The 18,751-nt window shown below is 38.6% G+C and overlaps 1 protein-coding gene and 1 long non-coding RNA gene across 2 annotated transcripts in view; both read left to right on the top strand.

Moving 5' to 3' along the window:
• The window catches only part of LOC307168281 (GDP-L-fucose synthase-like), a 553,698-nt gene that overhangs the window by 254,300 nt on the left and 280,647 nt on the right, over nt 1-18,751 (top strand). The window lies entirely within an intron of this gene.
• LOC307168989 lies at nt 887-3,897 on the top strand. Its single transcript, XR_013823020.1, has 5 exons — nt 887-1,076; nt 1,787-1,932; nt 2,760-2,922; nt 3,009-3,227; nt 3,592-3,897. It is a non-coding gene; the product is annotated as an uncharacterized lncRNA (long non-coding RNA).

Genomic DNA, 18,751 nt, shown 5'->3' with positions numbered 1-18,751 from the left:
TAAATGAACCGAACCGAACCGAACCGAGACGTCAAAACCGTGGGACGTATACCGAACCGTCAGTTTTGTGTATCGTTACACCCCTACTAAACAGCGAACGAAAATTCGCAAGATAGCAACAACAAGAGATTTGAAGCTCATGGCAGACACGCCCAAGAGATGATTCGCGCTGTGATTGGCTGAATGTTAGTTCACTCAAGTCTAAGTAACAAATCAGAGAACACGGTCGGAAATATTGGCGCTGGGTCAAAAAAATGCGGGGGACAGAATCACCTTTTTCTAAAAGTGAGGGGGACGTGTCCCCCCGTCCCCCCCGGTTGCTACGCCTACATCACGTTCAAGCTCACAGCAGGTCGGGGAGACTTCAGGTCGTACACTGCTTCCAGTTATCCGGTTGAACGATACAGGCAGCAGATCAAATTGTTGCTGGTCTCTCAAATCGAAACACCATTGAAACATCAGCCTCTCGATCATGTCTTCTAAACGGAAGAAGGTCAACATCACGGCCGTACCTGTGCTATCTTCCTCAGGCATTCCATATGCTGATCTGCAGTGAGAGTCAAAATAACCAAACCTCCCTGAGCGATCTCTAAATACGGCGATACACGTGGTTCCACACAGCAGCAACGCGTCACTCACATCAGCTCTGAGACACTGCAGAGTATTCTCAAGGTTTTCATACTCGCCCAGGACAGGTGAATCTTTCAGAAATCCAACTCGCTGAGGATGTTTCAGGATGTTGTAGCAGGCTGAGTTGGTCTTTACTGTGTTTGGCAGCTCATCAAAGTTTAAAAAATTTGCCACAAATTGCCGTTTGCTCTGCAGTGTTCGTTTGACACTAGTGTACACTGTAATGAATTGCTGTAAAAATTACAGCATTATTTTACAGCAGCTGGCTGTTTTCTAATAATACAGCATATTGCTGTAAACTGCAATGCATTCTGGGGTCGCTAGGCGGTTTAATTCAAAATACAGAATATTGCTGTAAATTTCAAATCTTCAGAGGCATTTGTGATCTTCAACGGTCGTGTCGTCGACTTTCGGGTAGCGCAAGAGGAGTGCTTCACAACTCTGTGGTAAGTGACTTATTATTTCAGTTTCTTATTTTCAATGTTTGGTAACTCGTAGACTATGAAGGTAACGTTATATTCGCGGTTCATATTGGTAACCCCGGATCACACATCCTCCGACCGCGGGGCGCGAAGGAGACTTGCGCCGGGCTTCAGCAGCGCGGACGCGGTAGTATTTTACAGTACACATCTCACCCCGGCGCTACAGCGGCTATGGGCAGAAAATCTATGGGCTCCTGTGTTAAGAATTACATGCTTTAATGACAACTGTCGGTATTCACACTAGCTTCGTGTTGATTAGCACACTTCGTCGTGATTATTTTATGGTGTAAATCAAATCAAATTCAAGTCATCTGTTAAAATGGGCGCCGAAATGAAAACGCCGTTGCTAAAGCCTTGCGTCAGACTCACGGAGGATGCGTGTCATATAAATTATAAATGATGCTGTAATAAGTTACCAGGTTTGTTGCACGTTTAATATGCCGGTGTAAAAATCCATAGTTGGCTTACATTTCAGTACGAAATGTGTTTTTTTAGCTGTAGCCTACTCTGTGTGTGAAATTTACTTATTGTTTGTTTGTAATGCCGTTTTTAACTTTATTTAAAAGAAGGAGTTCCTGCACTCTGAATACTAAATTATAGTTTAAATGTAAAAAAACGAAAAATAAAAATGGTATAGTTAAAAATAACTATTGTCACATGTTGTATTGTTTTAGGAGACACAGACAAGTGGGCACTGGAAGGCCAAGTTGTGTGTGTGAGGAGGGCTTTCAGCACAGCTTCCTGTCTGGCCTTCCCATACTGTTCACAGCATATTACATATTCAATCAGGAGGAGGCAGTACCTTGGAGTTCATTCAAAGGTAATGATTGAATTCTTAACAACCTCAGTACCTGCATTTTACACATTTATTCAATATCAGAACTTGCCTTTTCTGTTGAGGCCTTTAAAGGGATAGTTCGGCCAAAAATTATATTAAACCCATGATTTACTCACCCTCAAGCCGTTCGAGATGCATATGTCAATCATTTTTCAGACGAACACATTTTCAGTTATTTTAGAAAATGTCTTAGATCTTTCAGTGGTTATAATGTGAAGTTATGGGGTTCACTCCTTCAAGCCAATTATTTTCATTTATAAAGTTTTAAATATGTATATTTTTACGACAAAACCGCACGGATTACCCTCAGAAGGCCTTCGTTTATCCCCCTGGAGCTGGATGGGTTACTTTTTTGAAGGATGCATGCACATTTTTGGGACTTGAAGGAGGTGGATCCCATAACTTGACATTATAACCACTGAAAGATCTAAGACATTTTCTAAAATAACTGAAAATGTGTTCGTCTGAAAAATGATTGACATATGCATCTCAAACGGCTTGAGGGTGAGTAAATCATGGGTTAAATATCAATTTTGGCCGAACTATCCCTTTAACACAATGTTTCTCAACTCAAGAAGAGAGAATTTTTAGGGCGAATGATTTAGATGTCTCCATCTTTAACACTAGCAAGCTAATGAGTTAAATCAGGTGTTTTAATTAGTGGACATATAAAACTTCCTGGGAGGTCCTCATGACTGGAGTTGAGAAACACTGCTCTAATATATGGTCCAATTTCAAAAACATGATTACAAGCCTCAAAAACTTAAAACCAATCTTAATTACATATTGTCTGTTTCCTGACCCTTTAGGCGCTTTGTATGTATTAATCCGGAAAGAGGAACAAAGAAATCAAGATAAAAATTGCCATCTAAAACAACAGGGCAAATGGTACAGAAGAAACAGGTTGCAGTGAACCCACATGTTGCCACTCTGCCCAGCAAAGTGATGGATTAACAGTGGAATTTCTGAAATGTAAGTAGTACACACACACACACACACACACAGATCTATTTTCCCTTTAATTGTAACCTTTTAATATTCTCTATCTGTCTCTAAAGCCCTTTTCACACAGCGCGATGTTCCCGGGAAATTGCCAGAATGCCTTCTGTGTGAACGCAAACACGACCTGGGACTGATGCCGGGATCGATGCCGGGTTGGGGACCTAGTAACATTGCCGTGTTCAGTCCCGGAACGTGCGCTATGTGAACAAAAGCCGTAATAATGCCGTGTTGTAGTGATGACGCTGAAGCCGGGATTGTTCGCCAGCTGTGAAACGGTACGTAATGCGCAAGTTTATGATTGAATCAGAGAAAAAAATGCACAAGCGTGGTTTCTTGAGAGAGAGAGATCGCAGCTCATAAGCAAACTGAAGACGCTGCTGAGACATTACAAGTCACATCGATGTCACGTGTCTTTACGTGTTGTGTATGAATGCACTCTCTGATTCCAGAAAATCACTGGCAGTGTGAATGAACCAAATCAAATGAACCTGGATCAAATCCCGGGTCACTTTTCCGGAATCTCTGTGTGAAAGGGGCTTAACTGTATCTGTCATCCCTGTATCTGTCTTTGACTGTATCATTATGTTTTGTAATATATCTAATATATATTGTCCTCTTTTTTCTTTTCAATGTTTCTAGCCACTCTTTGCATCCTGTGATGGAACAGCATTCTGGAGCTGAATTGTTCTCCATTTTTGATCAGAAGTATGTTGGACTGACTTGGGGCCTTGTTGTTTGGACATGTTTGTCTGGTAATGAAGTGATGAAAATTCACCCGTCTCATTTTGTTTTATTATTATGATCATGTTGGTCAACTAGTGGTTTTAAATGTATGTTGTTTGCGTATTTCTTCTTTGTGTGAAGGGCCATGACGGCTAATTTGTTTCAAGTAATTTAAAAATATTTAATTTCATGTCCATTTTAAAAAAAAAAATACAATTTTGTAAATAAAAATGAAATCAAAATAATACAAAATACACTGTTTTTGACTTTTTTCATGCAGATTTTAAGGTTATAAATTTTTACCTGTTTTTCAAGATAAGTATGTTGAATTATTTTTTTGTTTTGTGAAGTAATAGGGGTATTAAGTTGTGCATTATACAACACTTTATGTATTTAAAAACAATTGTTTAAAGCTTATGCAGTTGATAAATAATTTACATTTAAAATTCAGCTGCCAGTCATTAATACTCAAAAATCAGGAAAATATATTGTATACTCCATTTTACATACACTGTTAAAAATTACCTGTAAATTTTACAGTAAAATACTGGCAGCAGGGTTGCCAGCCAATTACTGTATTTTTTACAGTAGCGTTTCTGTAATTTAATTTACAGAATTTTACTGTAATCAGAGAATACAGTAAAATTCTGTAAATTAAATTACAGAAACGCTACTGTAAAAAATACAGTAATTGGCTGGCAACCCTGCTGCCAGTATTTTACTGTAAAATTTACAGGTAATTTTTAACAGTGTAAACTGCATCACCTCTCTGTAAAATGCGGTCTAAATCGAAACTTTGCAACTCATTGCGTTCATTATGGACAGCTAGGAACATAGCATTGCACGTACACTGATAGCCTCTGGAGCAGGGGTACTCAAGTTCAGATGCCAAGGGGGCCACATTTAAACCATATTAAATGTGAAGGGCCACAAATTACAACTTGCATCGTAAAACTTTATTTATAACAATATTTACAGTTTTTACTAATATAGAAATTCAGTTTATTACCTATTTTGCTAGGTAAGTCTTGCTAGTCTTTGTTCTATTTAAAGTAATACTGAACATAAAATAAAAATTTAAATCTGGATAATAATTTTCTTGCGATATTAATGCAAAAAAGAGAGTATTAAAACACCTTGCTAGGTAAGTCTTGCTAGTCTTTGTCCAATTTAAAATTATACTGAACATGAAAATAAAAACAACAAAACTACCTGGAACAAAAAGGTAGATTAACATGAAGTAGATTAAAAAAAGTATAGGCTACTCAGAGTTTTAAAAAAATGTATGAAGAAAATCATTGAGCAAATACAGGCTATTATATTTTGCTACTGTTTAAACATGAGTTAACTTGCTTAATGCTGAAATTCTCAACTCAAACTAGAAACAACTAAATGCATTATGTTTTCAAATTAAAATAATATTTAAAAAAAATTAAATATTGTTATTTGTCTCAATAATACAAGAGTTAAAAATAAATGTCATATTTGCCTGTGCCTGTCTAACAGGTAGACCTAGGACATATACCGAAAACGAATAAAGTTATCAAACTGCATTGCATAAATTATAAATTAAATATAGACTAATCCTTATTATAGCAAAAAAAAAAAAACCTTTAGTCAACAGCAGTGAGTCATTTTCTCTGTTCTTTTTGTTTTTTGATTAACTTTACTGACAGAAAGCTTTATTGGCTGCTGTCTCTTTAAGAGCTGATGGAGACGCGGATCTCACACACGTCTCATTCTCTCACAACTCTTCACGTTCATCATAAGACAGCTCTTATGTTATGAAGACACTCGACAAAATGGACATTTTGGCATAATTGTGTGTGTTATTGTAAGTCCAAGCACGAAAGATAACTGTATTCTGGCGTGTTGTCTGTGCGCACGATACTGGTGTGCGCGCGTCTTTCTGTGTCTGTGTCTGTGTGTGTGTGTGTGTGTCACAGTCACACTTTTGTCTTGTCGCACATGAATTGTTTAAAAGCATTTGCATGAATAAGAGATCATATAATGTAATATACACTTTTTTTTTATTCTGATTGGATAATTATCAAGATCGAGGCCAAGCCTTGTGTATACTATTTTTATGTAGCAGCGTCCGTGGTGGCGCAAAAAAAAAAAAAAAAAAACTCCGACCACGGAGGGCCTCTCTCTGCGCAATGGCCCCTGGGCACGTGCCCAGATTGCCTGTATGGTAGATCCGGCCCTGGTTAAGCGGATCGTCGGCCATTTACACACTGCAGTAGAGATGCGCAGATCAGCTCTAACGTCACCCGAATCAGCTGTGAAAGTGCGCAGCTCTGAACGCACGAGCTATAGCGCGCCACACACACAAGTTGCCTGACCGCTTGTTTTGCTATTGTTGCGCCTAGCAAGTTAATGGTACATTTCGAAGATATCAAGTAACTATATAAAGTCTCACTAAACATTCCACACGATGATGAATGTTATTTTTTATTAATCGACCAACGGATTATCGACCGTCCGCAATATACATATATAAATCACACTGTCTAATATTCGCGCAACTTTTGAGCTCAAATTATTTAAAAAAAGTGCGTTCATCTTTTGCATGACGCGGGCCATAAAATGAATGCCGATGGGCCGGATGCGGCCCGTGGGCCGCCTGTTGAGTATCTGTGCTCTGGAGTAAATCTTATACCTAGTATCACCTTGAAAGTGGGATGCTGTAACAGACAGAACATACGGGTTTGCATCGACGCTACGTGACATAGAGTTACCGCTACTGGAGCCACCCAAAGCTTCTTGCATTCTGCGCTGTTTCTGAGAGGCACTCCTCTTACCTTTTCCCGGCATGGTTATGTTTTAATGCTGACAAATAAATGCAGTAAATATATAAAAAATGTATTGAACTACTGATAATTTAATACTTACAAATTAACCGCAGCTCCTTTGAGAATATAAAAAGTAAATTTATATCTCTCACCGTTTCTGAAGATTCAGCCAGTTAAAGTAAAAACGCAAATGGCAGCAGTTTGCAAAAACACCAATAAAAACACTTGCTAAACAAATAAATTCTTAATATTTGTATTATAATGTATCAGTTGGACTCCTACTAAGTCAAATAAGAAACGATTATATAAATACACAATATTTCATTGATAGGTTGAAAAGGAACCTATGAATACACTTTACAGTAAATATAATAAAACAGAAACTAATATTAGTTTAGACAATTTTTATCAAAGTATTTTACCAATATAATAAATTTGACCCCCAAAAAATCTGTCTGTAATAGTTAAATGTGATATAAATAATACAGGAACTTAATACAATGCTAAACCAGATCTTGCTTGTAAAACTGTAACTTAGGTTAAATGTTACTCATAAAATGGTAAAGTTGTAAAATGCTAACCACTGATATCACCAAACAATATTAGACTAGACTAGTTTATAAAATTACACCCAAAGATTGTGAAATCAACTTTACAATATAGATGTTACAAGACTGAACTTACTGAAAAGAAACTGGACTTTATTAATAATAGCCGAATAAAAGCAATCACAAAAACTAAACAGCTAAAAAGTTAAATATGTGATAATACTAGAGAAAATAAACAACTCTATGTAATGTAAAGCTAAACAGTTGGTTATCAAACAAATGACTGTGTGTGTGTGCTTGGAGGATGATCTTCCAACGCAGTCCTCAGATCAGCAGGGCAGACTGGAGAGCAGGAAGAGCAGCAGGGCAGACTGGAGATCAGGGCAGACTGGAGATCAGGAGGGCAGACTGGAGAGCAGGAAGAGCAGACTGGATATCAGGAAGAGCAGCTGGGAAGACTGGAGATCAGGAAGGGTTAGGATAAAAGTATAAAACTGTAACTTAGGGTTGTAAAATGCTAACCACCAATATCACCAAACAATATTAGACTGGTGTATAAAATTACAATTGTGAAATCAACTATACAATATAGATGTTCCAAGACTGAACTTACTGAACAGAAACCGGGATTTATTGATAAGAGAAGATTCAATGCAGTCAATTAAACAAAAGCTAAATAAAGTTAAATATTTGATAAGACTATAGAAAATGAAAAACTCTATGTAATATAAAGCTAAACAGTTGGTTATCAAACAAATGACTGTGTGTGTGTGTGTGTGTGCTTGGATGATGATCTTCCAATGCAGTCCTCAGATCAGGAAGGGCAGACTGGAGCTGGTCCCTCTTTCAGGCTGTCCGGCACTGTAAATCAATTGGTTATTGGGTTCAAAGTTTGGGTTTGTTATATTGGTTCAAGGTTTGGGTTTGTTATACGGTTCAAGAACTGGGTTTACTGGCTCTATTTTAAAGATGCGTTAGCAAGCTGCTTCAGTGCGTTTGGGTTTGTTTTGCATTGGAGAAGAGATTGCATTGAGTGCGTTTTGGTTTGCAAGCAAGCAAGCAGCAAGCAGAGCAGCGGCGTTCGGTGATCAGGCCAGATTTTTTGTCAGTTTGGGAAGAGAAAGTGAAGAAATGGCAAAGGTTTAAGAAATAAGCAGGATAAAGGTTTGAGTGAAAATGGATAAAAGGTGTTGATAGGACAGGACAGGACAGATAACACACACACACACACATGCATGCAGAGACACATACACACAGAAGAAGAAAAAACAAGTTAGTTACATTCTTAACACAGACAAACATGCCTATATAAAAATACAGGAATTATTGAATTATTAAATGTTAATAAGAACTATATTGCCATTGCGTGAATCATTTTGAATACAATAATAACATCAATAAGTAACTTACTTTTTTTGTTATTACTGAAGATGGAAATTATTATTATTTTTTAAATCTTAGTAATCAACATTCCCAAATTTCACTATAAATATTTGTTGTTGTTGCAAAAACCTGTTTAACAATTCTACTCACCTAGATGGACAAGACTTCAATCTACTGTAGACAAGAGAAAAGAAAAAAAGAGACCATTTAGATGTGTTCACACAGCTCAAATAAGTCCTCATGTTCACATTTATCAAACGTTTGTATTGTAATACACTCTTCATCAATATATATTATGTTGTCCCATAATAATTCATTAACATGCTGCAGTGATTTTAAAACTTTCTACCAATCAAAATTAAGTGAACATACAGCGCAAATGGCCTTACAAATTAGCATTACAGTAGTACTTACATGGTGAGCTTCTCCAGAGATCAGCAACACTGCGAACAAGAAAACAATCTTAAGTTTTAACAGCAAAACAAAACTGCCAACATTTTTCATTCACTATGATGATAAAGCTCACAATCTGTGTAATTGTACATGTTTAATAATGGTACTTTACTCACCTAGATGGACAGAAGATGTCCAATCTACTGTAGACGATACAAAAAAGAGACAAATTATCTGAAAGTTGTTATACAATGTCCTTCAAGATATATTATTTATGAAGTCCAATATTGCATTAACATTTTAGCAGTAAGTGTATGCAGTCCAAATGGCATTACAAATTAGCATTACAGTCATACTTACATAGTGATCGTCGCCAGATATGACGAATGCTGCAAACAAAATAAAACAGGTGTAATATATTCCATTCCATTAAAAGGTAATCATAACAATGTTAACAAACTATACAAAATATTACTCATTAAAATAAACAGACTTTAGAAAAATCTATTAGAAGATATATTCAAAACAAATTCATGATGATACTCAACCAATAATTTTGAGTAATTAAGTTATAGCTCTGGAGTTTGGCAAAAAATAAAATAAATTAAATAAAAATAAACTGCATGAAACCAGCAGAATGTGATGCATTCATCTGAATGGATGAGCAGGGCATGTGGATCTGAAGTAACTTGAATGACAACAACAAATATATACACACCTGTGGTAGAGGGTAGACAGGAGATGGCAGATGATGGGAGATGGCAGATGATGGGAGACGGCTCTTAAAAGAGCCTTTGGGTTCGCTTATACTGTGAGAAATACAAAAAAGAAGAAAAATAAATCATCAAAAAACACCTTATATATTGTATAGGTGTGTGAGAATTTGGAAAGCGTGAATCAAAAAGAATACTTACATAGCAGAGTAAGGTTTGGTAACAGATGACTGTTAACTGAAGTGTAAAAGGAAGAAGAAAAAACATCACTGAATATCTGAGTCAATGTGCAGATTAATTATATATAATCTAAAGAGAAATCATCACAGATCAATCAATATGCTATGCCTATGATCATATAATGTCTATATAATCATATACAGTGAGTCTGAATAGAATAATGAGAAATAGAATACTTACTGAGCAGAACAAATGATCTGATTTCACTAGAAGAAAGGGAACAAAAAAATAAACAAATTAAAAGTCAAATATTACATAGGTCTGCATGGATAAACATGTACTGATGATCTTTATAGAGCTGGTAAGTCCCGCCCCTTCCGCTAACCCCACTGGACCTCTAGGTTGAAAAATCGTCAATGCAAGTGAATGTGAGAAAATAATTATTTTCTGGTCCCGTTTGAATTGTGCCATGAATATGAACATATGTTGTCTGTGAATTTTTTATATAATTTTTCATGTTACGAGTTAGACAGTATATTGTATGATTCTTTGGCTAGCAGTTGTGGAAAAGACATAATGAGAAAGACTACATGTCGCCTATGTGACGTCGCCCCATAACACATTTCCCTCCACTTGTCAAATCAGCGATAATCTATGGTGACAGATCGAGATGCCTGTGTGTTCTGTACCCAAATGTCACCATTCAAACCACATGGGCTGTTCTTTCTTCAGATTCCCGTCTGATGTAAATACTAGTTGTAGTCCACAAAGTGCTCTCACACAAAGTCTAACCGTATCAAACTTCTACCCGCTAAATTGTAGCATTCTTCACACGAAAAATTATATTGAAAATTCACAGACAACATATGTTCACATTCATGCCAAAATTCAAACGGGACCAGAAAATAATTATTTTCTCACATTCAATTGCATTGACGATTTTTCAACTTAGAGGTCCAGTGGGGTTAGCGGAAGGGGCGGGACTTACCAGCTCTATTCACCTTATTCCGGAAGTAGCACTGGGTGGCGCCATCCGCTTAATCTCACTTCCTGGTTTAGCTACTTAGCGCTTTGTTTGCCCTGGTCCAATCTGTTATCTGTCTTGATATAAGGGACTGTTCGTTATTTATTTAAGGGGCCACCGGAGGAGTTTTGAGATCTGTTGTCAAAAAAGACATGACCCTCCCTTCGCCAGCAATAAATTTTTCTATGACCCTCCAAAATGATTGTGAAAAAAGGCATGACCCTCCCCGATAATTTATTGATTAGCCTAATTCTGTACTGGTTTGCGCTTGACAAAGATGTTCAGATAGCCATTGTCTGTTTGTTTTTTAAACCATAAACTCTTGCTTTCTCATCTTACTAGGGCTGTAACGATAGACCAAACCTACGATTCGGTTCGTATCACGATTTTTGATTTTAGATTTGAAAAAAAATCATGTTTTCGGTGCTGATGCGGTGTGACTCGTTCAACATGTGGGTGGCGCTGCCAACAAAGCATCTAAAAGCTGTCACAAAGAACCGGCAAAAGTAATGATTATTAATATGTCAAATATAGCAAGGAGACATTTTAATTGTTTATTAATAAACAAGTGTTTTCTGTGTCTACTGCAAAGATGAAGTTGACGATGTGTCGCGATCTTCTCAGAAATGCACATTTCATAAGGAGAAAGCAGTCTGTTTTCTTTCGTTATGAATTGTTCTGTTTAAAAGTAGACATTTCAAGCATTCTATATATTTCTCAGGTCTGTGAGGCAAGTAGCATACCTTACGCTGAGTTTCGGTTCATTTATGAGACAAGATCCAGTTCACTCGCCCGCGCCTCCGTGTCATGATTAGCCTATCTATTTTCTACTATATTTAGACTACTTCTTATTTATTAAATCCAGATGAAACATTGATTAAAATTAATAAAAAAATAAATAAAAAAACGAAATTCACTTTAAAGAAAGGCTTTGTGCTTTCTGTTTGAGGTCTCTGTGAAATTTTTAAAGTCGCTTCAGAGCAGTCATGTCCGTAATGGAGAACTGTCTCGCCCGTAACATTTTTATTTCTTTTTTTTTCACATAAATGCGAACACGAAAAATAAAATAAAAATATTATAATATTTTATTATCTGTGGAGGCCGATCTTTATTCATCCGGTGGGTATATATATTTTGGTTTGCACAGTGTAATTTATAGAATTACTAAAAAATATTTTAATATCACATCACATGTTAATGCAGCGGTAGAGTTACACTCACAGGACACTGTGCACTTAAAAGTTCATTATTTGCTCGTGCTTTAAAGCTTTGCCGGGTAAACATTTCTTTGGCATTCTGTTCTGACATGATGCACTTTTTCAAAGCGCGAACTGAATTAGTGCACGCGCACTGTCAAACAGCCCAAACTGGATTTTTGTTGGGTCAGACCCATCTGATATAGAAGGGGGGCTGATAACGCGAGATCAACATGGAGCTAAATGGGGAAAAAAAAAATAGCACCAAACAAGCCACTTTGAAATGTTGCTGTTTTCATGAATATAAAAGTTGGGTGACCCTCCCCCTAGACTAAAAAAAGTTGGATGACCCTCCCCTCAACAAAGAATAAAGAGACATGACCCTCCCCTATTTTCCTCCGGTGGCCCCTTCCATAAATACCGAACGGTCCCTAAGTATATAGACTATAATATTATAGCCAAATGCGTTGGCCTATGGTTATTAACAACTGCTGCAACGTACTAAAGTACATTTCACTTGAAGCTTTTGAAACAATGCCACAATCAAATTATTTAATAGCTGTGTCTTTCTAATAGCTATTACTTAGTTATGAAGATGTGCACAAACACTACTACATGTAAAGTTTGAAACATTATTACACCAGTTTGTTTGCTTAATCACCAGATACATTTGCATTTGCCAACAGATGAGAAAAAAATAGCCACGAACTGGTGTAGAAAGAAAGTAGAGCCTCAACTAGATGAACAAGAGGGTAACGTTAGCTTAGCTAACTACTAGCTGCAATTTCTTATGGTTTGATCTCTAACACAAGTAATGGCTGTAAAATAAATCCAGCGACTGAATTCTAGAGGACCATAGCTTTCAAACAAGGTATAGCATGTGTATGTGTCCTGTAGTGAGACCATTACAACATTAGATGTTTGTGGCTAATGTAGGCTAAACACTACACATCGGCCGGGCTGCGATCAGACAGGCAGACATGGTCATATAAACACCTAAAAGTCGTTTAAAAATTACCCCGAGAAACAGTGCATTGCTGTGCTGTTGGTACACACGTACATAGCACATTTGGCACAAATTAGCTTATCTTATGTGACATTTTATCAGTGAGACTTCTCTGCAGTTCTCCTCGAAATTGAATGAGGGTCCGCTAAACCGGAAGTTGGTTTACAACGGAAGTACTGGACAGAAGTAAAAGTGGGCGGGGCGGAATAAGGTGAATAGAGTCAATAGAAATTATTACACCAATATGTTATATATGAACATCATAAGTAGATACTGCAACAAATTATGGAAAGAAAAAGAATTGGGTGGACAATATGTGCTAGAATATGTGTATGTTCCATATCAGTGCAGGATACAGTATCTACAGACATTTTATCAAAATGCTATACTATTATAATGTATTACACAAGTGTTATCATTTATACTTAAAGGGGCTATATGCTTTTTTCTGAAATTTAAACTCGCGACTGACACCTGTGGCCAAAAAACGGAACTGCTCTTCCTTTCTGCTCGCTCTCGTACGTGCACACTTCACAAGTCATCCGCTGCAAAGAAGTCAACATTATGTTTACAGAGGTAAGAACAGTCAAATACATATATTGTTTGAGAAACTAAGTTTGTTTGCTGACTAGCGGTGGTGGCAGAGTGATCTGAAACGTTTAACATGAACGCGCTTGACGTCACATCCGGAGACAGCGCGCGAAAAATCCGACCCGACAGAAAATAGGAAAAATAGGATACAGGCTTATAGGTGCACCCACTGTGAGCTGACAAGGTGTCAGTATGCTCATCAGGAGATGTTTGAGTCATACATGGTCAAATAAAAAGGCTTTTGTTACGTTTATTTTGGGGAAAAAGTTGCATATAGCCCCTTTAACCCCTGGAGTTAACACACATTTAACTGCACTGTAACTGTACAAAATCACCATGTGGCACAGAAAAATAGTTACTTCTTACACAATTCTAATCTAACAGGCGATCTGACCAATCAGATTTGAATTTGAGAAATGGTGTGTACAGACTTCTTTCCACGGTTAAAACAACATTCATTCTGATGTTCACTTATGTTTACTTGATGCTAAAAATGAACTAGAAGGAAGAGATTATTGTTCACGAGCAGCTTTAAAGGGACACTTCACCCATTTGCATTAAGCTTTGTATTGTTAGAAACCCAGTCATATATTAAAATAAACGTGGATTTTTCATTAATTTTTCCCTGAGATGGGAGAAATAAGGATTTAAGTGTTTTATTTCCTGCTTATTATGACGTAAAAATCATCATTTTGCATCATAATAAGCAGGAAGTCACATTTCATTGAAAAGTGTAGAGACTACAAACACTAGCTCCTCATTATTCCAGGGGGCGGGACCCGCTCACGCTACAGGCCTATTACAGATCAGTGGGTGAGACTTCACTTTCTGAAACTAAAAGCAATATCCTCCATCTTGTTTGGAAGCTAAGCTAACAGGCACTGTGGAGCCAGCTGTGAAGATATGACAATAGCGGAGGGTAACGTTACTCAATATGATGTAGAAGAAGAGGATTTCGGAAGTCTGATGCTCGAATCAGGTGTTGGTGGCTACCTTTACAAGCCGCATAGCGAAGAGCAGCCGAGGCAGAAGACCTGCCTGTCGCGGACGAGAAGCCCAGACTGGCTCGAGCTGGGGGCGGACTGGTGGCGCCGGTGATCTCACTATGCAACTACGAACACAGAGATAGAGTCCGTCTGCTGCAAAGAATTTAAACGATGCCAATTTCTCCTGGACGAAATCTCTGAATCAGACGAGGACACGGACGTTTGTGTTGTGAACCATCCTAGTTTCGCACCGCATCTGACTGAACATCCCGGTAACGTTACCATGCAATAATTCACCACTTCGAAAGAAATACAAATGAGGAGTAATTCACTAATGAGTTCGCCAACTAACTAACGTTAGACATTTTGTGTGAAATGAATTTCAAGCTCCGGTGGTAGCTAGCCTTATAGACGGATGAGTGATTCATATGCTGTTCTGGATTAGTGGGAGTGGCTTGCGCAGCTGTGCAATGTGGTGCATTGTGGGAGTTGTTGTCTTTAATACAAATGCGTCCTGAAGTTACTTTCTTTCTTTCCTCGGTCAAGAAGGCACCAAATTCAAAATTTATTTTACATTTCGACTACATATATGACCCACTTTCAATAAAGATCAATGTTCCCATGGGTGAAATGCTCCTTTAACTGAGGCTTTACAACGATCTGTCAGACACACTGACCCCCAATTTCCACCAGATGCGTAACGGCTGCGGAACGGCTCCGCTGCGTGATAGCTCCGTGTTCCGTCGTCCGTCAATACCCACCAGGTCCGGATTTGTTGCGGAACGGCTGCGTCCATGACTGACAGCTGAAGTCACGAGGACCCACGAGATCTCGCTAATTCACGTATGATCGCGCGATATATAGTTTCTATAAACAGAACGTTATGAGGAATGGCATATTATGACGTTTTCAAGGTGTAGTGTAGGGAAATATGATCCGCCATGATCACGGTGTATTTTATTTAGAAAATTAACCGGATCTTTTATTTTGTTTTGGTTTGTTCTGTTTTTTTGCTCGACTTCCTGTCCTGCGCATTCTGCCCTGTAGTGCTGCGTAGCTCTCCGGCATCCGGCAAAAATAGAAGCTCTGCGTATCTGCTCCGGAGGGTAGCTGTACCGCATTCAGTGGAGATACACTCATTGACTTTAATGGAAACCTATTGACTCTAGTGGTGCAACGGATCATCATTGATCCGTGATCCGTTCGGATCAATATCTTCGGTTCGGCACACACGTGATCCGCGGATTAATTTATGAAAAAAAAAAAGTTGTGCGCATGTTCAGTCCACACACAGCGTGGTCATGGCGAGCGGAGGAACGGAGGAGCCTGAACGCCCCGCGTCATTTAAATCCCCTGTATGGGAGCATTTTGGCTTCCCTGGAACACGCGTCTATTTCGCGCGGCGCGTCCTATTCGCTTTGGACGCGCAAAAGGATTCAAACTGTTCAAGCATCGAACTAGACGCGAATTTGACGCTCTATTCGCGTATGGTGTGAAGTGAACGCAGCAAAATGAACAGGCTGCGATGTATGCTGGAATGTGTGTGTGTGTCAGAGAGAGAGAGAGAGAGAGAGAGAGAGAGAGAGAGAGAGAGAGGCACGGGCGCGATCGAATAATCACACACACACACACACACACACACACACACACACACACACATGCTGTTTAAAAGCAAAAATTATCTCATCTTTTGGACATTCATCATAATTGCATTGGTTTTCATTTCTTGTCCTCAAACAGAGTAATCTGTTTATTTTGAAGTTACACATTCTACATTGATTAAAAAAGAAAATCAAATGTGTTTTTAATGGTAGTATTTTTTTATACAGAAATAAATGATTTATAATTCAGATGAGAATAACGTTAAAGTTAATTAAAATTTTAAGGAAACAAATATATTGATCTGAAATATAGCAAATTAATTTTAAATTCATTCAGGTAGCCTACAATTACCAAACATATCTCAAGGTCTTTTGAATAAAGGGTGGCAGTCTTTCATTATCAACTGTTGTTGTGGACTATATACTGGAGAAGTATTTGTTCTCCATTTGAGTGAGATGTTTTTATGTGGCTAATTGAGCAAAGTGCTTCCATATATTTTATTATTACTAGTAGGCCTATTAGTTCAAGAATAAAATAAAAATATCGGATTGATATCGGTATCGGCAAATAGCCAAAGCTGCGGCATCGGTATCGTATCGGAAGTGAAAAAGTGGTATCGGGACATCCGTGGAAACACATCAAGCATGGCCATGCATTTGAAGCGACATCATCCCGGTGTTTCGCTGACAGGAGTGAAAACGAAGGCTGCTCAACGTTGCACAATCAGACCGGGCTAAAACCATCACAAACGCTATCAGTGACTACGTTTACATGCAGCCAATAACCCGTTCAAAACCGGGATATTAGCAATAACCCGGTCGCGCACGGCCATGTAAACACCGGCAAAAACCCGGATATGCTCATATCCCGGTTTTTAAAAACCCGGATATTATACCTGGGGTACCCCTTTTCTAACCCGAATATGTGGTCATGTAAACGCGTATCGGCATATCCCCATCAAAAGGAACATTGATTTGTGTTCTGCGCATGTTCTATTCGCAAGGAATCTTGGTCTTTTGTAAACAAGAAGTAGAGGTAAACATGGCGAGACGCAGCACAGCACCACACTTTTGGAGCGAGGAGGAAAGCGCAAACAAAGGCGATCGCTATCTGCCCCGAACTATTCATTATCCGCGTGCTGCTGCTGTTGTTGTTGTCTTTGGATACAGGAAGAAGAATCGGAAATGACGCATATTGCGTCTTAAGGTTGTCCGTACGTCCAGACGCTAACCGTGCGTCGCCGTTTACATCGGGATATTACCAATTGATTACAAGTTCCATGTATACAGGAGTAACTCTCTCTGCTCACGCATGTAAACGGGTTATTCCGAATGTTTCAGAAACTCGAATAGTGACCTTAACCCGACCATAACCCGGTTATTGGCTGCATGTAAACGTAGTCAGTGTGTTTATAGTCACGCTTCATGGAATGAACCCGTCGCGCACCCACTGTTGATTTTATATATTTTAATTTAATATTTTAAAAATGTTAATAAACAAAAAGACAAAACTTGTGTTTATTTGTCTTGTCTTTTTTTTTTTTTTTTTTTTTGCTGATCCGAAAAATGATCCGATCCGTGACTCTGATCCGAGAAACGATCCGAACCGTGAGTTTTTTGATCCGTTGCACCCCTAATTGACTCCGCCGCCGTGCCGGAGCCGTAACGCAGCCGGTGGAAATTGGGGGTAAAGAGCCACAAAACCGTATTTAGTGCTTACATTTCTTTACAAAATGACCAAATTTTAAAGGTGAGACTAATGCTGCGTTCCAGGCAGGTTTTTGAGCACGTAAATCACGACTTCAAACCACGACTCACGACTTTGTAGCGTTCCAGGCAACCTGTAACCCGTGTTTTTCCAACCTTATACCCGTGAAAGTGCACTGGAACGGCAGTCAAACCCGTGACTTCCCACCCGTGAACTCGTACTAGATCGATGTACTCCCAGTTACGAGTTGGAAAAACACGGGTTACAGGTTGCCTGGAACGCGGCATTAGTGTCATCAAAAGAACCATGGTATGTCCTGTCTGTCAGCGCGTTGTCAGTCTCCCCTCCAGCTCCGCAATGTGTTGTTCACTGCATGAGAACATGAGTGCCGTCGCGTGAGCGAGTGCGTCGTCGATAGCAACGGTTACTAAAGACGGCGGGTTTTGCGAACGCTCAACTCAATAGAGAAGAGAAGTGTAGGTTTAAGGCTATGTATTACATTTACATGGAATAAAGCTTCGTTTACGTTTGTATTTAAGACGTAAAGCCTTCAAACATGTTCAATATGTACACAAAATCGACCTAGCCTGGCCTTTATATATAGCTCGGCCTAACGTCACACCCCTTCATAACAATAAATAAAATTAACAACACGGACGTAATGAATTCTGTACGTTTAAGATAAACATTTAAAACATAAATTAACTCAGAAATTAGCGTTACCTTGGAGAATAACAATAACGTTAGTGGCTAGTCGGCCGCATTCCACTACAGCGGCAAAACTCCGCTCAGTGCCGCTGGCAACGCTGTAACGTCTCCGCTTTGGGGTCTGGTGTCTGTTGCGAGTGTGTTTAATCTAAGTTTTTTTCAACACAAGTACAGTATAATCATCAGCGATGCACGCGATTACATTTAGAAATAGACAAGCTTTGTTTCCAAATGCCCCAAGCAA

Source organism: Squalius cephalus (genome assembly GCF_949319135.1).
Source record: "Squalius cephalus genome assembly, chromosome: 12".
Classification (NCBI taxonomy): domain Eukaryota; kingdom Metazoa; phylum Chordata; class Actinopteri; order Cypriniformes; family Leuciscidae; genus Squalius; species Squalius cephalus.
The sequence above is the reverse complement of the archived record's forward strand: the minus strand, read 5'-3'. Positions and strand labels throughout refer to the sequence as shown.